At 42.4% G+C, this 13,706-nt stretch overlaps 1 pseudogene; it reads right to left on the reverse strand.

Annotated features, from left to right (window-relative positions):
* Positions 1-3,507: 3,507 nt before the first annotated feature.
* Positions 3,508-10,624, reverse strand: LOC133962500 (uncharacterized; annotated as a pseudogene).
* Positions 10,625-13,706: the final 3,082 nt, after the last annotated feature.

A 13,706-nucleotide genomic window follows, 5' to 3' on the forward strand; every position in this document is an offset into this window, starting at 1 on the left:
TTTAAGGTTAAGAATTCCGTGTTGACACGTGCCAGTGTGCCTAAGGTGGATTAGTCCACTTGCCAAACCTATTTTGAGGTGAGTGCTATGTCTTGATCCCAGCAAATATTTTCTCACCTTGCATCACCTCACTCATGATTCATGTCCACCACTGCTGTGAGTCATTGCAGCTCCTCTCATAGTCCATGTGTGCAGCCACTGACCTGACGCTCAGCACACTAGTATGCTATTCATGGTCACTGTGGCTATCTTGTCTGTTTCCATGGAAACTGAGCTGCTGTGATGAGGAATGAAGAATGAACTTGACAAGAAGTAATCCAGCACATGTGACTTAGCACACCAGGTTTACCGCAGGACAGACATGCACTGCTGCATCCACACAATTCTGTTCAACTCACACTGTGACTCTAGCAGTAATCATTAGAACTATATTGCATACTCATTAGTGAATCTTTGAATGAATACTGACAACCCAGCATGCAGCAGAAGTCCATTGTGATGGATCACAGATCTGTCATAACCTACCTTTCGCTTGTGTATTTACTAAACTATAAAATAACACTGACAACAAGTAGACTGAGTTTCTAGACTTCCTCAAATGATCTGCTTTAAATTAGCTCATCACATTTTGTCTCACACAATATTGGGTGCACACTAAACTAAAGGAATAGTTCATTGTTTTAGGGGAAACAATCTCCTTCCTATCTAAACATGAGATTATCAAGCTCATGTCTGTGCTGGCGTTGATGGAGGCAAGAAGAAAGTGGCAGCACGGCAATGAGTTTTTCCTCTCACATTGGCAACTGTCACTAAGACTGATTCATTTCTTTAATTTTCCCATGATAATTCAGCCGCTTCTTTATTGAATCCCAATATATCAACATTGTGTTATGTCAAAGGCAAATTAACCGTTCAGAAAAACTGCAAATCTGCTCATTATAGTTTTTAGACTCAGAATTTGACTGAATGTTAACAGTCTGAGATCAGCCCTTGGCGGCACAATGGTGCAGTGGTTTGCTCTGTCACCTACATCAATAAATTTCTGAGTTCAAACCTGCCAGTCGAATGGGACCTTTCTGCCAGCCAGGTCTGCTGCACTAAACAGGTAGAGGCTGATTGAAGTTTATTGTCTAAGTGTATTAACATTAATATGTAAATCTGAAATAGTAAACAATAAAATAACACCTACCTGTTCTTTTATTGCTTTTTGCACAAGTGTGATGAGTATCTCTGAGGAGATGAGCAGCCAACTGCTTTTGTTAACTATTTATAGGGAGATAACTGACATCTCAGTTTCATTTGGAAATAGCTATGAGGAGGTTGGTGATATAGACAACTGCAGTCGTGACATCAGTCAAAGCAATGCCAGGAGGACAAAACTCCACAGCTTACGATGATGTGCATGAGGATATATGGCTCTGACATTAAATGTATCTTACAATGTTGGCTATGGTGCTAGAGTAAAGCAAACTAATCTAAATGGTGGATGGGCAGATTCAGCATCAGGCAACTTTTACTGTCTCAAACCAGCTGCTTTCTGAGTGATTACTGCTATATCATTAATGAGTTCCCCAAGACAATTACAAGGAAAGCTTCTACAGTAAAAGTAAAAAGTCCATGAACTGACACATGCTCAAGCTTCTTCCGAATGTGTTCTCATCATTTGACGTTCTGATAATCGGGGGAAAGATACCCAGCAGATAAATGACATCAAGGAGGTCTAAACGGTTCATGTGAAGGCTTGCATCAAATAAAAAATGTTGGACATTCAGAGGCAAATCTGAAAATGAAGGTCCATCTTGCAGCCCAGACTTTCAGCAGTGGAGTGGCTGATTGATATTGTAAACAAGAGATAAAATAGCATCAGAGTCAGTTCCTGTGCATAATTGATGCAGCCTTTGACATCCTAAACATTTTAAACAGACTTGGGGAGGGATTGAAAGAAATTAGGTCACTGCAGTATGTGCTCACCGTAAAAAGAAAGAGACAACAAACTTGTACATGTTCTCAGCCAGCAGAGCACATGGAGAACAACATCAATGTAAGGCATTGGGGGTTGTTCTCCTCCTTGTAAGGCACCAAGGACAGCGATGCACATACAGTTGCCTTCTCTGTGACTACACAACTATCCTTGACACAAATGTTTAGCTGTGAATGTTGCCTGCAGGGTGAATGCGGAGCAGACGTGGAGAGTACAAGAAAGCATCAATGTCTTATTCCGTTTTATATGACTATAATACAAAATAAACTTTAAATATGTAAGATCCGATAAGGTCAGATGACCTTTGCAATACCTAATTAACTGCCAATCAAAGGGGAGGATTGGCAGTTTGATGTGACCCCCATAATGTATGTAGTAGCATTTTTGTAATTTAATGTGGTATCATTATCAATGTATTTGTTTTGTATCAACACTGCATACATCTAGTAATAAGTGGTTTATTGAAGTCATCATAGGCTTTCATGTTGTGGAATATTTGGCCCAATGGCCTGTAAGTGACAATACTTTCTTTGTCTCATCACTCAAACACACAGTAAATTGTTACTTTGGTGACTATGTTACACTACGTACATACATTTACTACACAACTCTGTTATCAACAGGCCAAGTTGAAGACACCACGCCAGAACTAGAAACTTTATTGAGCGCTGCGTTTGCCTTTTCAAAACAAGATGCCTCATGTGTCCTCCACAACAGTTGAGGCAGCAGGTAACATCCTGGAAGAAGAGGAGGAAGATCCGGGCCCAGACTAGAGAAAGGATCACACCAGCGCTGCAGACTTTGTGACTGCCTGCTTGTCTGAGTGAACATGACGACAATAAACCTATCCAGATTTAGAGATGTGAATTGGAATTTTGAAATTATGTAAAACATAGTTTAGTTTGTGTTGTACATGCCAATTTAAATCTTACTGCATGACTGTAAATAACTATAAATACAGTTTTTGTCCTGTATTTTACAGCACCATCATCACTGACAGGCACAGTGATGACGGCGCCCTTGAAAGTCCTGCAAGTGGATCACATTGTCATGACCAAAGTCATGTGCAGCACAATAACTGCATCTTTAGTGGGGACATCCTGGAGGATCCACTACCTGGGCAAAGGGACGAGGATGGAGGTCAGCATTACAAGGACAGACTGGCAGCACAAGTGGCATCCCCATATCAGTGTCCCTCATCTCTGCAACATGATTATTACTTTTCTAAAGTGAGATTTTACTTTCAGTTCATTTTGGTTTCGTTATAAGTTGATGAGCTGAATTATGTTAAAACAATTTTAAATTAGAAAATAAGTGATGAACGGAACATTATGAGAATATTATATATCAAGCAGACAAAACGGTGATTGGATAATTATTAACCTGACGCACACGAATAAGAAAAAGTTAATTTCCTTGTTACCAGCCGGTTACACATGAAATTCATGTTGTCATAGAAAAGATTAAAACAGTACAAATGGTGGTGTTGGAGTGTTAACATGCACAAAAAGATATAAACACTCATATTAGTTGGTCAACTTGGATTTATTTACTTATACATTTCTGTAAGAGATACTTGAATAATCCGCAAAACAATAACACAACTTCACATTCAAGTTTGCCAAACTAAAAATTATAGAAAGCAAAGATAAAATCAGCTGTGAGTAAAACACAGGTTCAAACCAAGCAAACTGATATTTGTTCCACTGTTTGTTTTATCATGTAATTCAGACATGAAACACGTAAAGACACAGATATGATTTGCTGACATCACACCAGTGAACTACATTGTTGACATGGTTGTAATGTTAGCTTTCAGCTTTCTACTTTGACACAGAGCAACATTACTCCCACACAACACGCTGTCATGCTGTGAATGGAAGTTGCACTTTGATCTGTAATTAAAATAAAGGCTAAATTGTTAATCAATCATCGAGCTGATAAAGAATCTTGAAGCAATGAGGCAGAAACTGAAGGTGCAGGTGAATTTGCGACCTCAAAATGAGGGTTTGCAAAAGTGTAACTTGAGGCTTTGTGAGGGCGTTGGTGATGACCCGGTGGGCAGACGACGGATGAGGTTGGAACTTTTGTGGGGGGGGTTGAATTTTTTTGCCTTCCAGGCTGCGTCTTAATTCTGAAACACAGCGCTCTGCTACAGTTTGTTCTAGCGTCCACACAGGTCATGAGTTATAGAGACGTTAAAACAGAAGTTTGGAAACACTGTCGGTCCCGTTTCAGTTTGAAAACGGTGCTCGGACTCGTTTCTTCCAGCCCGACTTGGTCTCAGCTTCCTCTCCTTCTATGAGCATGTCTCTGGAGTGGACAGCGGGTTTGGCCTCAGTGCGATCTCTTTAAGTCTTCTTAGACATTTGGTAGAATCACCCATCAGTTTCACCACCTCAGTCTTCACATCTTCATACTCAGCCTTCAGTCTGTCAATCAGGGCCTTCACAGCCATCTCGGTGGCTCTCAGGGACTTTTCTTTCCTCTCTTTTAATGTTATTCTTTCCGTGACTTCCCATCGGTTTCGGCTGAACTCTGCCTTGTGTTCTTCCAGTTGTGAAGCCGTCTCTTTTAACTCCTCTTCCAGCTTGTTTAACCGAATTTTAACCTGCTTCTGCAAACTCTGAACTGAGATCTCCAGCTGCTTTCTTTCTCTGAGGACGTCCTTTGTCATCGACAAGCTTTTGGTCGTCATTACATTCAAAGCAGTGAAAAACTTCCTCATGCTTTTTATTCCCATGTTCCAAAACATCTCATCGAAGTCTCCCTCGTCATCTTCCCCACTCACGCCCTCTGCTGCACACGATTTGTTTTGGGCAAACAACGCTGAGTTATTGAACTTGAAGTGAACCGGCAGTCCTTCTTTTGTTTTCGGACATGGGACATCCGCAGTGTTGATCGCCTCCAGAACTGGTGGACGTTGGCAAACGTCTGCAAATGTCACCAGAATCTGTATGTTTTCTGCCACGTCTTTGCCGAAGATGGAGAGCACTGAGTCAAACACGTATTTCTGTGTTGATGTGAGTCGTGCGGAAGCCTGAGCTACGAAACACACAGCATCAATTTCACTGACACCAAACTCAGCAGAGAAGAGATCACGAAGCTGCTCTACGATCAACTTGTCCTTTTGGATACCTCCCGTATCTCCAAAGCCTGGAGTGTCAACAATAGTGAGCGAGTTCTGAATTTTAAAGCCGTCCCGACGGTTGAGTTTGTATGTCGTGACTTCAGTAGTCTGGCTGTGAGCTTGTGAGGTGGACTGACCCTCATCTACTATCTTGAACCGATAGGGATCGTTCCACTCAACACCGAGAACGTAATTAATCATCCCGTTAATAAGAGTTGATTTGCCAGCACCAGTTGCTCCGAGAACAATTATGGTGCGATTAGGTTCAGGGGACTCTTTCCCGAAGCAGAAAAGTTTGCACCTGTTCACAGTGATGTCCTCCTCTTGCAGGGGGATTTTATAAACAGGGATAGACCCTGACTGAGGATCCAGCAGTGTGCTTTCATCTCTAACGGCGTCCGCTAGTCGCTGAGAGCGTGTTGGCGTCTCTGGAATGCAGTCGTTGGATTGTAAATTAATTGTGAGAGGTTTAACATTCTTTGTGCAGACATTCACATAGGTGCTTTTCTTGCTTTTGCCAGCTCCACCACAGTCACATCCGACCCTGACAACATACTCTGTCTCTGACTGAAGCTCTGATATGATCACCTTTTCAGCTTCTGACATTGTTTGGTTCCACTGGAGATCGTCTCCTTTCCCCACTTTGTCTGCTTGGGCATATTCCACGATGTAGCTCAGAACGTGGACATCTTGTCCAAGCTCAGCAGGTCCCTGCCAGCTAACGGTTATCTCACTTGAGTTTGGTTCAACTCGAGGTTTTCCAGGAGGGCTGCAGGGCAGAGTTCTAATGGTTCCACTGACCTCGTTGACTGGTCCAACACCTACTGAGGTGACAGCTCTGCATCTGAACACATACTCTGTGTTAGGACTCAGGTCGCTCGCTGTGACGTCTCCATCCTTTGACACCGTCTTCTGTTGCCATCCATCCTCTCCATGGACACAGTACTCAACAGAGTAGAACGTGACGTTCTCGGCTCCAAATCTGGGTGGAGAGATCTTCAGGGTCACACTGTTGTGGTTTATGTCACTTGCTTTCAAACTTTCAGGCTTTGAAGGTGGTTCAAAGTTCTCACTGAGAGAAGAGCCTTCTTCATAATGGTAGATGCTTGTACCTTTTTGTGTCTCATTTGTCAAACCCGCTATGAGGAACTTTATGTTCATGTTCTCCTTGTTGGCTTCTGCAAAATTACTGAAGAGCTTTGCTTTTTTCGTCATTTCATCAGAAACTTTGTTTGAAATGTACCACTGCTCCTTCTCTACATCATAGGTATGTGGATCTTGAGTGTCGTCATGTGTTGTGGTTCCCTTTAAGTGTTTTGATAAAGCTGAGAGGTACGACTCAGCGTTTCCCAGTGAGGTGAAAACAAAACACAAGACCTGCTCTGCACTGAGAATCTCCTCATGTAGACCATTCTGCGATGAGATGGTCTTTGTGTTTTTCATCATCTTGGTGAGATACTTTAAAATGGAGATTTCTCTCTCTTTACAGTCCATCCACTCAGTCAGGTTTTTGCTGTTGAACGGAGATGAATGTCTCTTTTCCAGTATTTCTGCAAGCACAGCCTCCTCTTCGTCTCCTCCTCGTATAGATGGAAGTTTCACTGATAAAGTTCGTTGGAATTCTAGTTTGAACACAGAGCACATTTCTTTAAAACTTTTAAGTTTTTTGCCAATTTGAGGAAACTGCTGTGCTGTTGCTGTTCTCATGGCATCGTTGCACCTCATTTCCAGCTCACTGAAGTCCTCCAGGACTGTCTGTGCTTCCTGAACTAATCCTATACTTATCTGACGAACAAGTTGAGCAGCAGAAGAATCTAAACTTGTCAATGGCAACAGCCAGACTTTCACTGGACTTGCTTTTCCCCCATCGGATCCCAGTAGTTTGGGCAGTTTTTGATAGACCTGTATGGCATCCTGAAAGGACACAGGATTCTCTTCAAGAGAAAAGTCTCCGTGGAACTTGCAAGAAAACCTCTCAACATTTGCCTTATCTTTGTTTTCTATGTTCAGGGAACCTTACCCATCTATAGAGATGCTTGGGATCTTCTTGATCATCACTTTCAAGTGGCCTTGAACGTCCTGATGATCTTCTCTTTCTGACATCTCACGATCAAACACAAAGAAGGCTCTTGCTCCATAAAGAATACCTGTGACTACAAGTGTTGCTATTCTTTTCTCAAAAACATACGAATGTTTCATGTTGCCACTTGCGAGATGGTCCATGGACAGTTCCTTGAACTTAGTGGTAGTTTCATACTTCAGTGTTACTCTGGCCTGATTCCTGGATGTCTTGTGATCATTCAGGTATTTGGCCGATCCCTCCACCTCAACCATTCCGGATAAGAAACTTGCTTTCAGCGAAGCTTCAACCTTTAGTGCTGAAGATTTATCCTCAATCGATTCAGATGCAACTATCTCAAAATCATTAGAGTTCTGGGGTCTTTCTCCAATATGTTTTTTCAGGTCATCGCGGTCCCACAATGTCATTCCTACAAAAAGAAGCAAAAATCAAGTTGAGCTTCCAGAATCATCCAGAATGTGTTTCACTCAATTTAAAGGGAGATACTCAGCATCTCTGGTTTATTAATTAGCCATTAGGTGTAAATAAATTAGGAACCCAGGGGAAGGAGGACATTTTCTTTTAATCAATCATTAATGAGAAACTCAAGACTGAGATTTAAGTCACAAATCTTTTAGAAAATACCAGAATTTTGTTCTGGACTTTCTCTGGAGTTTGAATTTTCACATTAACAACCCAGCAGGAGATTGTCTGCTCACACTTGTTCACAACAAGAACAAATCCTCAGGAGGATTCAGTTAAGAGGTGAGGCCCCCGGCAGAGACAGACGTGTGCGGCGCTGCTTTGTAACACGGAGAGATTTGATATGTTCTTTAACTTGGAGAAAGAGCACAGAATTCCAGAGGCTGTGACTCGTACAGTTGCATGTGTGAACGCTGCTTTAGAGACTTCACGCAGATGCTGTGATATGCATCTGTCCACTGAGTTGTAGCAGATGCACAAAATCTCGATAAAAAATATTCATATTTTCGGGGAAACGTTTAATTATTATTAATTTATTACATTAATGTTGATATAAATATCAACATTATAACATTATCCATATTAACCTGTTCAACTGTTAAATATAATTTCTGTGTTTTGCTGCAGCACGAACTGGCGAGCTGAATTGCTTTCATGATTTGTTCTATGGATCATTAATAAAAGTGGAGGACAAACTTTAATATCTTGTGTCTTTGACTTGTATTGTATCTTTACATGCGAGTCCTCACCAGGCACTAGTAAATCTCTGCGACAGTCGTACAGCATCCCCAGGGAGAAAGGCCGACCGAGCGCTGCCACCGCCATCGACCCGCTGAAGTCCATCGCTCAGCCTGAACCAGAAAAAACAGCAAGTGAGTTCACTTCTCGGACGCGACCTTGTTCAGGCTTGATATGTTTATATGTTTATAAAACCTCCAGCTAGTCCTCTCTGCTACAGACTGACAACTGCAGCCACAGATGGAGGTCCTTCATCAGAGCACATTCTTATGCAGATGATAAACAACTATATGTTCTCATCAATAACACAGAGTTTGGCTTCACTCATGACTCTCTGATGAGGGAAAGTCTCAGGTCATCATATTTAACAGGTGACACTAATGGAAAATGTCCCAGAACTAGAGGAAGAATTACATCAAATCTACATTTTGTAAACCAAATGTTTAACTTATTCTTCTTTTAATGTAATTTAAATATATTTCAATGAACAAATTGCAGCATCTCTATCTGTTGATGACTTAAGAAAATTATCTGTTTAAAAATAACTTTGAAAGTTGTCATCTTCTAACCTTTTGATGATGAGGAATAATTTTCTGAACAATACAAACTTTACATTGTCTTTGTTATTAACACACACACACACACGGCAACACACAACCCCCCTACCCCACCCCCACACACAAAGACACACACACACACTCACCCCCAAACACACACACACAGACACACACCCCCCCCCCCCCTTGTTGTTACATTGTTGAACGTGTTCAATGTGTTCCGTAATGATGTGGCGCCTTGATATCGTAAAGAGCTGTTAGTACCTTATCAATCCACTAGAGCACTCCGCTCCCAGAATTCAGGCCTACTTGTCGTCCCTGAAGTCTCTAAAAGTAGAGGAGGAGCCAGAGCTTTTAGCCATCAAGCCCCTCTGCTGTGGAATAATCGACCACATTCAGTTCAGGAGGCAGACAACATCTGTTCGTTTAAGAGTAGGCTCAAAACCTTCCTTTTTGATAAAGCTTATAGTAAGAGCTAATAAGTGCGGCAGAACGTAACTTGTTCTATGTTCTCAAATAGGAAGCATTTAGTTTAAAAAGACATAGAGGTATTGATGGCTGATCTACTGAGTGGGCCACATGGTTTTCATCGTACTACCATACAAACCAGTAGCCAGTCAGATTTACCTTGATTTACCATAGACTATGATTGCAGCAGGACTGCTTATAGTATTGAAGTTATCCTTCAAAATGTTTACCCTCATCAATGCTGCTAAAAACTTTAATCTTGATTATGTTTTCCTAAACCTGACATCTATTGCACTTCTGTCCGTCCTGGGAGAGGGATCCCTCACATGTGGCTCTCTCTGAGGTTTCTACGTATTTTTACCCTGTTAAAAGGGTTTTTAGTAGTTTTTCCTTACTCTTGCTGAGGGTTCAGGACAGAGGATGTCACACCCTGTTAAAGCCCTATGAGATGAACTATAATTTGTGAATATGAGCTATACAAATAAAATTTGACTGATTGATTGATTGATAAAAAAATGACAGATTACCAGTAAACTTTGAGGAAGGTTGTCTGTGAACCAGACCGGGGGGGGTCCTTTCCTCTTTCACATACATGTTCAGAGGACTATTGTTTACCAGTGTGTGGAATTTGGTGCAGATCCAAATCCATTGTGAAATTGATGCACAGCTTCATAGTTTGTAGTACTGGTATTTATTTGAGTACACAGGACTTCTTATATACAAGGAAATACAGTGATCACATCATTAAAGCCCCCTGCCACTAAGAGAAGAGACATTTCATTGAAAACATTATTAATTTAATAATATGAACATATTTTTCTGTGTGTACCTGGCCTAGCAGGTTGATATTCCTCACACCTCAGCCAGTGAGTCCAGAGCTTTATTGGGATCCACAGTGAAGACTCTCGACTGGTTACTGGTGACCACTGCTGTAACATATGATTGTGAAAACACGTTCTGTTATTAAATACTTGATGAACAGATGCGATGAAAGAATAAAAGTGAAACTGTGAGTTAACTCATTAGTCCTTTGATGGCTCTTTGTTACAGACCTGCTGTTCACATCTGTCTCTGGGAATCCAGTGAAAAACATTGACTGTAAAAAATGATGAATGAATAATATAAATGTTGCTGAACACTCACCAGCCTCAGACTTCACGTCTCCTCCGTCTGCTCCTTGTTGTTAGAACCAGTCTGAACACTTTCACTTTCACTGGAGGCTCCTCCTCCGCTCTGCAGTTACCGGAAATCGGGTGTGTGTGTGTGTGTGTGTGTGTGTGTGTGTGTGTGTGCATCCCAGGGTCCAGAGCCGGCGACATCGAATCTAAACTGAAGTCGCTGGCTATAACTAAACGTAAATACAGTAAAATCATGATTCAGGTCGGCAACAACGGCTTTGTATGTCGGAGGTCACTAAAGTTCATATTGAGTCGGTGTGTGCTTTTGCTTAAACGTCGGACACAGTAGTTTTCTCTGTCCCGCTCCCTAATATGACAGGTGATGACATGTTTAGCCGCATGTTGTCTTTTAACCACTGGCCTTGGCTCATTTTCTGTGATGAACATATAAAGGAACATATATTCAGTGACTATACACTTTATACCCCCCCCCCCTACACATTTATATTACATATGTGATGTTCGGGTCCACTGGACCCAGGACTACATAAAGTGTTAAATTGTATATTTGAATCACCTCTGCTCCCACATTCCTGCACATTTACGTAAAAGTTCTCTGGCAGTTACTGCATCCCACAAGGATTCTGTTGATTCCCCTTTGGATTTTAAAACTCCAGCACGGCTATTTACCCCAAAGTATGCAAATAAATGGGTTTGGTCCATCTCATTCTAGCTTTATACGAAAACATGCTGTTCCATCCAAATTAGTGCAATCCACCATGATTTTCGTAATGAAAAGTTCTTAAGAAGACTTGATGTCCTGCACATGAGTCACTGCAGTCCGTGTCGGCCCTGATTGCACCTTATCACATTGGTATCCATGCGGGGTGGCTAAAGTGCAAAAAGACCATTAAATTGTCATAATTTTTTGTCATCCATATGTTGGCTGCTGATGGCCTGGCCTGGATTTGGGACCGGCTGCAGATGAACTTTTTACGTAGCTGGCTGATGGTCAATCTCATCCTCTTCTAACTCAAACTCACTTTCAGACTCTGACTTGACAGAAACATGATCTTCATATTCTCTAAACTCCTCTTCTTCATTGTCCTCCAAAGATTTTCTCTCTTCAAAAATAATTTCTAGATACTGTATCTGTTCATTGGGGCTTGTGTGTAGACAGACATGCGTGTGTTCAATTTCTAATTAAGTTAAATAGTTAAATAAATAAACATAAATTAAATAAAAGTCAGTACTTATGAAAAACCAACCTTGGTTCATATTTGTTTTTTCCAAACATATCTTGATTGTAATTGAGAGGAATTGATTGTTTCTTTGTTCATTTACATTTTATCACAAAAAACAAAAATAACTTTTATTCATGAATGTGATATAACAGGGGTAAATGACAAATATGAACCATATATGCAGTTTATATTGCTTGTTATTGGGATAAAGTTAACATCTGTTAAGTTTTTTTACACATATTGTTGTAGCTGTATTGATTTAAAGACCGAATAATGCGTTGGGTCCACCAGACCCACGAACATTGGCTAGGCGACCAAAAAATGAACATCTTACAAGGGTTAAACATTAGATCACTGTCATCAAAGGCTATTTTAGTTAATGAACTAGTCTCCGATTACAACATAGATTATTATCACTCACTGAGACGTGGCTGCATCCTGATGACCATGTCAGTCTAAATCAGTGGTTCTATATCATATAGGCTTCGCCCTTTAAGGCTATTGCTAGTGGGTTTATCCCTCGCGCGCATGCGCAGCACTGAAAACTTTAATCCACGCCAACCAACGGTGGGCCCCACCCCGGTCTCACCTGCATAAATTGGGGTGAGACCGGCCTGCCAGACAGAGTACATCATGTCCAACAATCTCCACCCTTGCTGCGAGTCCTGCCTCAGCCCGGAACACGCTGGTCTGGCGCTCACCCCCGGAGGCAACTGTGCGAGCTGAGGCTTATGCTGACATGGATGGCGAGGGGTTCGCGTCACAGCGCACTTTTAGATTGGACAAAGACATTTAATTTTTTGATGATGATCGTGGACTGGAGTCAGCCAACTCTGCTCCCGGAGCTCAAGAGCATTATCCTTCCGTATGTTCCCCCCTCGAGCCCGAGGGGTCGGATTACACAGACACAGCTGACGGTGCCATTTCCGCAAGCCACGGCTATGCCAGATGACCTCATCGGGGTTGTCGCACCAGCACAAAGGCCCCAGCAGGACGCCTGCTGGCCCTGTTTCCCGGGGATCCAGGCTTCTGTGGCCCGTTCAGTGGAGGAGCCTGGAAAACTGAAGGCTCTGGTTCTCTCTTACGTCCCCATCACAAGAGTGACAGGGATTTCTCAGAATGGTTTTCCACCTGTGCCTCCTTTAGAGCCGAGTTTGGCTTCTGTCTTCGGCGTGAAGGTTAACCCGCTTGGGGGTCAGCAACCTACACCACCTTCCCCTTCGATAGTGGTGTAGGTCGAAGACAGCAGATGAGGCCGACAGGTTCCGGAAACATCTCTCTCGTGTTTCTTGTCCACAGGATCCCCGGCGAGACCACCGGGCTCCTTCATTACAGCGGACGAGGCGCCCCACCGCAGCCGTGGCGGCAGCGTCTCGTCCCCCTGCTCCAGCTATGGAGATGGGGAGAGACGTTTGATTTCTACTCTGTATTTGCTGGACTGTCACGGTGCTTAACTTTCGTCTGCCACGTCTTACAGCAGTAGTCTCTTTCCTGACCATTCCATCATGGAATATTTTACATTATTCCATTACGATGTCTGGTATGGTTGATGGTTATTATGCAGATGTGTTTATGCTTGTGGTACTGTACAGACCCAGTGAGGCATGGACAACATCGAGCTTCACCTTTAACCCACTAGCGATAGCCTTAAAGGGCGAAGCCTATACGATATAGAACATTAGTTACGTATTGTAACTCTAGATTCTATGAGTATAGGCGCAGCCCTCTAAGTCTTGGGCCTCACTGGTTTTCCTCTATGGCTGAAGAAAAAGCTATTAGTAGGGAAGCGAGCGGCCGGTCTCACCCCAATTTATGCTTGTGAGACCGGGATGGGGCCCACCGTTGGTGGGCTTGGATTAAAGTTTTCAGTGCTGCGCATGCGCACGAGGGATAAACCCACTAGCGATAGCCTCAAAGGGCTGCGCCTA

The sequence above is a fragment of the Platichthys flesus genome, chromosome 10, assembly GCF_949316205.1.
Source record: "Platichthys flesus chromosome 10, fPlaFle2.1, whole genome shotgun sequence".
NCBI lineage: Eukaryota > Metazoa > Chordata > Actinopteri > Pleuronectiformes > Pleuronectidae > Platichthys > Platichthys flesus.